Consider the following 6,227-nt stretch of genomic DNA (forward strand, 5'->3'; position numbering starts at 1 on the left):
AGAGACAGGGACAGGGAGAGACAGGGAGAGAGGGTGGGGGAGAGAGACAGAGACAGGGAGAGAGAGATGGAGCAGAGAGAAAGAAGGAGAGAGAGAGACAGGGAGAGAGGGAGAGAGAGACAGAGGGAGAGAGGGAGAGAGAGAGATGGGGAGAGAGAGACAGGGAGAGAGAGAGAGACAGGGAAAAAGAGGGAGAGAGACAGGCAGAGAGAGAGACAGGGTGGGGGGGAGAGAGAGAGGGAGGGAGAGAGAGACAGAGAGAGAGAGGGAGACAGGGAGAGAGGGAGAGACAGAGAGAGAGACAGAAACAGGGAGAGACAGAGAGAGGGGGAGAGACAGAGAGAGGGGGAGAGAGACAGGGAGAGAGAGAGAGAGGGAAAGGGAGAGACAGAGAGAGACAGGCAGAGAGAAAGACAGGGAGAGAGGGAGAGACAGAGAGGGAGACAGAAACAGGGAGAGAAAGAGATGGGGAGAGACAGAGAGAGGGGGAGGGAGAGAGAGATAGGGAAAAGGAGAGACACAGAGAGAGAGAGAGAGACAGAGAAACAGAGAGAGGGGGAGAGAGACAGGGAGAGAGAGAGACAGGGAAAGGGAGAGACAGAGAGAGAGAGGGACAGGGAGGAAGGGAAGCTTTGCCACCTCCCAAGCGATAAGGCGCCAGGTCAGGGGCCGTGTCCCGCAGCCTGGGTAACGATGAGCTGCAGACGGATGAACACGTGCAGCTGATGGTCCCGGACCTGGCAGGACATGAAATGAATTCCGTAAACTGTGAAACATTCATCACAGGACCGTGTGTTCCGAGACAGGATAAAAATACCACCAGCACGCGGGGACACGCGGTCCGGCCCCATGGGTCAGCAGAGGGGCCTCCCCACTGTGGGAGTCGGCGGGGCTGCCAACCCGCTGTGCGGGAGCAGGTGTGGGAGGGAGAGAGCGGGAGAGGCAGCTGAGGGGAGGGGGTGGTGGGCAGCTGTCCCCAGGGAAAGCAGGGCAGTGCCAGGAGGGAGTGGGGGGGTGAAGGTGGGGGTGGGGTGGGGAGGCGGGGAGGAAAGAGAGGACGAGACCAGTGAAGAGAGGACATGGGGAGGGACCTCCCCGGGCGTCCAGTGGCTGAGACTCCGAGTGCCCTGTGCGGGCGGCGCAGGCTCAATCCCCGGTCAGGGAACCAATCCCACCTGCTGCAGCTGAGTTCCCACGTGTGCCGCAGCTAAGACTGGCACAGCCAAATAAACAAGAAGATGCAGGGAAGACCGAGTGGGAGCAAGAGAGGACAGGACGGGAAGGCAGCGGGAGCCTCGTGGGGAGAGATGGTGGGGAGAGAGGCGAGAGCAGGAGAGGCTGCAGCAAGAGGCGAGAGTGAGGGTGTTGGCCGCTCAGTCGTGTCCGACTCTTAGTGACCCTACAGACTTAGCCCGCCAGGTTCCTCTGTCCCTGGGGTTCTTGCTGTGACCCCCTCCAGGGGATCTTTCCTACCCAGGGGTTGAACCCTGGTCTCCTGCACTGCAGGCCGACTCTTTACCATCGGAACCACCAGGGGAGCCCAAAGGGGAACAGGAACACGGTTTAAGGAAGAGAGATGGGGGCGGGCGGGGGAAGCAGTGTGTGTGTGTGTGAATTCAAGAGGAGGAAACTGAGGATCAGGGTGAAAGATGGCGGTGAGAGGGACCTGGGGGCGGGCCTGTGTGGAGAGACGGACAAATGGACGGGAGGTAGAGACGGGTCGGGATGGGGAGAGGGGAGGAGAGGCAGGAGGAAGAGAGGTTGAAGAGAAAGGCCTCATCAAGAGGGTGTGAGCAAAGGAAACCAGCGTGGGGGAGATTCACGCAGGAAGGTGTGTGTGTCAGAGAAACCGAGGCTGAGAAACTGTGAGGCAGAGGAGCAGGCGAGAAGGAGAAAAAAGATGGGGGGCAGAGAGCATGAGACACAGAATGGCAGGGAGGAGAGAGAGACGGAGGTCAGAGGGAGAGGCAGAGAGGAGAGACAGACCCCGGGAGAGAAGGGCCCTCAGCCAGGCTCACGGTGGCGGGCGGGAGACACAGGCCCCCAGTGAGTCAGGACTCAGAGAATCAAGAGTTCTCTCGCCCACCCGCTTCACCCTCTTCAGAGCCTCAGTTTCCTCAGCTGCTTCTGGGGTGGGGGAGGGGGAGGAAGCCGAAGGGCAAGGGCGGGGTGGGGTGGGCGCCAAGAAGGTAGCACCTCGGGGATCTAACCACCTAGCTTCACCACCAGGGGAAGAATGAGCACTTTCTACCCTGCTTTTCCCTCCTGGTCTCCTTCAGCCCCACCCCCAGCCCAGGTAGTGGCTGGTATGACCCATACATCCTCCCCCAATGAGGAAATCCAGTTGGAGCCCCATCTTTCATCAGTTGGCCTCACCCAGCACCACTAGGCGAAGACGATGGGCCCTTTCTACAGCGCCCAGACCCCTTGTGTCTGGAAAATTGAGAGCTTCCACTGCTGAGAAGGAAGAGGAACAGGAGAGGAGGGGGGAGGGGGAGAACACAGGATCTAAGGAGAGGTGGCAGTGTGAGTCGCCCAGCAGCCCAGCAGCAGTTGGTGCATAATTAGTGCCTCTTCCCTTTTCTGGGGGAGAGTAAGAGCAGGAGAGGAGAGAAGAGGCAGCCAAGTGTTGGGGGGTGGGATAGTGTGCTTTATGAAAAGCCTGGCACACAGTTGGTGCTCAATTAATGCCCATTCATTCCCTTCTTCAGGAGAGAGAAGCCAGGTCAGAAAAGAAATGAAGGAACCACCACCACGGAGGAAAAACAGAGCAAGAAACACAGCCTGAGGAGAGAGGGCCAGGGGTGGCAAGAGCCAGGCATATAGTGGGTGCTCTTAAGTGTTCGTTCTCTTCCCAAGAGAATGAAGACTGGAGGAAAAGGAGAGGAGAGAGGAAGCTCCAGCAGAGAAAATGGAAGCTGTGATGGAAGGAGACAGTGTAGGTAAAGCAGTGGGAATACAGTAGGCACTTAATAAATACCCACTCCCCTCCCTGGCTGCAGGGACAGAGGAGGCAACCAGGAGGAGGAAAGCAAGCCAAGAGGGTGAGAGAAGAGAGAGCAGGGCTTGTGAGGCAAGCCAGCACAGACAGACAGCTGATAGGAGCAGTGGCACACAGCAGGCACTCATACATGCCCAGTTCTGCCCCAGGAGAGAGCCAGCAGGGCAGAGAGGAGGGGAGAAGCTGGAGCAAGGAGCTGGGGAGAAGAGAGAAAATGAGAAAGAGGACATGCTATTGTGCAGGTGACGTACACAGGAGGTGCTCAATAAATGCACGTTTTCTTTCTTGGAGGAGAGAGACAGCAAGAGGAAAGAGAAGACACATGTAAAGCAAGCCTGGCCAAGGAGGCGACAGGATGGAGCAGAAGGGTGGAGGCAATGTCAGAGGAGGCAGCGCAGGCGAATCATGGGGCAAAGAGGAGGCGCTCAATGAATGCTGTTCCCTTCCCCAGAGAGGGCCTAGAGAGCACAGGAAGGGAGAAGGTGGCAAAAGGAGAGGAGCAGGAAGAAAGAAGCAAGAGAAGATGAGCTGGGGGGGGGGTGGTGTTAATTGCCTGGTATACATGACTCCATGGATACACAGTCCATGGAATTCTCCAGGCCAGAATATTGGAGTGGGTAGCCTTTCCCTTCTCCAGGGGATCTTCCCAACCCAGGGATCAAACCCAGGTCTCCTGCATTGCAGGCAGATTCTTTACCAGCTGAGCCACAAGGGAAGCCCTGGTATACAATATGTGCTTCATATTGCTTTTTCATCCCCAAGAAAGGGCAGACAGAGCAGAAAAAAGGGGAAGTCAGAGATGAAGGAACAGGGAGAGTCAAGGGGCAGGGGGAGTGGAGGGAAACTGCCAGGCACACAGTCGGTGCTCCATAAATGCCCATTTCCTCTCCTGGCAGAGAGCGGAAAGAAGCACAGGACAGCAAAGCCCACAGGTCAGTGGAGAAGAGAGGGCGAGAGGAGAGTGGAGAAAGAACAAGCAATTGCTTGGTATACCGTAGGTGCTCAATAAATGTGTGTCCCTTGCCTTGGAAGAGAGCAGAGAGCCGAGAAAGACAAGGAGAGGATAGAGGAAAAACAGGGGAGGAAGAGAGTGTGAGGAAGGGAGAGAAAGTGTGTAAACTGCCTGGCACACAGTAGGTGCTCAGCATATGTTCATTCCCTCCCCAAGGAGGAAGCAGAGTCAGAAAGGAGAGGAAATGAATAGAGAGAGAAGAAAGGAATTGGGGGAGAAAAGAGTGTAAGAAGAGACAGGGTTTGTAAATTCCCCAGCATACAGTAAGTGCTCAATACATGCCCATTTCCTTGCAGGAGAGACCAGGCAATTCAGGAAGAAGGGAAAGGAAACTGGGTGGAAGGGATGGGAGAACAAAGAGAGTAGAGGGTTCAGAGACAGTGTGTGGAAACTGCCTGGCAAACACTAGGAACTTAATAAATGCCCATCTCTTCCCAGGAAGAAAGCTGGAAGTTCAGGAAGAACAAGCAGAGGGCACCGAGGAAGGGGAGGGGTCAGGAGATGAGAGGGTGTCAGGACAGGCACAGAGGCATTCCAGGTGCATCCAGCAGATGCTCCATAAATGCCTGGCTCCTTCCCCTGCAGAGCAGAAAGCAGGCTCAAGGGGGTGGAGACCCCAGCAGGAAGAGGCCAGAAGGCAGTGTAGCGGGGTCTGAAGGTAGAGGCTGAAGTCAGGCTTTTGGTGGCCCCCGCCCCAGCTGCCCCAGGACCATGCAGTCAGACAAGGGCCCATTGTTTGGGGCCTGGCACCGCCTGGTGGAGGTGGGGGTGGTGGTGGCTACCAGCCCCGTCTGCTGTGTCTGGGAGACGCGGGCATTGCCTGCGGGCTGTCAGGCTCCGAGTCTCTGTGTCTGCCGCTCCGGGTTTCACTGTCTGAGCCTCTGGGTCTTGCACCCTCACCGGCCCTCCCCATCTCTGAGTCCATGGCGCCCAGCCGGTCTGCCTCTGTCTCTGAGTCCGTCCCCTGCTGTCTCTGGGTCTCCCTCTGCACACATCTCTCTGCCTTTCTCCCCATCTCTTCCATCTGGCTCTCAGCCCCTGTTTCTGGTGGTCTCTCTGGGAGGCAAGAACCCCGACCCCAGCCCCCGGTACCCATACCCGGGATCAGGGCCCAGGGCGGTGTTGCTGAGCTCAGAGGCAGAGGGGTGAGAAAGGAAAGGAGGCGAGAGGAGTTGGAGAGGTGAGGATAGACACAGCTTTATTCAGCAGAAACCGTGGCAGAGGCCCAGGGCGGCTCCATCGGGCGCTGGAGAGGGGAGGTCAGAGAGAGGAGGGAGAGAGACGGGGAGAGGCAGGGAGAGATGGAGAGAGACGAAGAGAGAAGCGAGGAGAGAGAGGGAGACAGACGGGGAGACAGGAGAGGGATGGGCAGAAGGGTCGGAGGTGCAGAGAGAAGGGCTGGGCGGGGGACAGAAAGAGAAAGCGAGAGAGAGAGGGGAAAGCCACGGAGACAAAGAAACGGAAAGAAAGAGACTGGGAGGGCACTTCCCCGGCGGTCCAGGGGCTAAGACTCCGGGATCCCACGGCAGGGCGGCAGGGCGTGCCGGCTGGATTCCTGGTCAGGGAACTGAGAACCCGCCGGCTGCGCGGTGCAAAGGGAGCAAGAGGGGGAGAGAGAGAGATGAAGAGAGAGGAGAGAGACGTGGGAAGACAAAGCCCAGAGAGATGACGGGGTAGAGAGAAAGAGAAGGACAGAGGTGTAGTCGGGGACGGGATGGGGAGAAATAGCAGCGGGGGCGGGGGTCCGAGATGCGAAGAGACAGAGAAAGGCAGAGGGAGAGAGCCGGGCGCCGCAGGGAGAGAGGAGAGAGCTGGAGAGAGGGGCAGCGCGGAGCGGGTGGGACGTGGGGAGGCAGGAAGGAGCGCGGTCCCTCTCACCTGGCATCGCTGGCGGCCGCCCCGGCCCAGCCCGACTGTGATTTAAGGGGCGCCCCAGGGGGCGGGGCCGCACCCACCAAGGCCTTATCTGGCCAGACCCGGGCTCAGAGAGCTAAATCGAGCCTCAGCTGTCGGCGCTCGGGGGGGCGCGGGACAGCTGTCACCTCCCCCTGCACCTGCCGCCCCCTCCCCCTCTCCTGAAGCCCTGTAGGCACTGAGACTCCCGGTGGGTCTGCCTGGGCCGCTCCTAACGGGCCATCAGGGATCCCCAGGAGCACTTGAAGCTCTGGGACCAGCGTGGCTGGGCATCCTGGGGACAAGGAACAGGCTTGTGAG

This window comes from Bison bison, unplaced genomic scaffold, assembly GCF_000754665.1.
Source record: "Bison bison bison isolate TAMUID 2011002044 unplaced genomic scaffold, Bison_UMD1.0 scf7180017864285, whole genome shotgun sequence".
Taxonomy (NCBI): Eukaryota; Metazoa; Chordata; class Mammalia; order Artiodactyla; family Bovidae; genus Bison; species Bison bison.